This window comes from Colobus angolensis, unplaced genomic scaffold, assembly GCF_000951035.1.
Source record: "Colobus angolensis palliatus isolate OR3802 unplaced genomic scaffold, Cang.pa_1.0 Scaffold442, whole genome shotgun sequence".
Lineage (NCBI taxonomy): Eukaryota > Metazoa > Chordata > Mammalia > Primates > Cercopithecidae > Colobus > Colobus angolensis.
In genome coordinates this window covers 982,572-983,133 of record NW_012117844.1, presented here as the reverse complement: position 1 = coordinate 983,133, position 562 = coordinate 982,572, and positions in this window count along the sequence as shown.

Sequence of the window (562 nt, the reverse complement as noted above, 5' to 3'; positions counted from 1 at the left end):
CAGGATGGTCTCGATCTCCTGACCTCGTGATCCGCCCGTCTCGGCCTCCCAAAGTGCTGGGATTACAGGCTTGAGCCACCGCGCCCGGCCTATGAGTTTGTTTTTAATTGAACTGACCCTTTTTGTTCTTAAAGCCAACACATTCCAAAATATATTTATTGACATTTACTCAAATCAGCATTTACCATCAGTAGGTAAATCCATCCAGCAGGGATAGAGGAATAATATGTGATTTCTGATCTCAATATTTTTATTAAAATTTATGCAAATATATTTCACTTGCAAGTTAATTAAAGCATTAAAATCACAGGAAATTTCTCTTGGCCAGTAAGACTAGGACAGAAATTCCCATGTAGTTCCCACAAACCTAATCCAGTCGAACCAGTCACTGAAATCCACAACCTAAAATATCCGTAGTCCATACATGCAAAGCAGGAAAAATATCTCTGTTATAGTACTTTTGTGTGGAAGTTAGTTTTCTTGGGTTGCTATGAGAACCACCTGCAGACCCTGTAATAATATTGAATATATGGCCAGGTGCAGTGGCTCACGCCTGTAATCC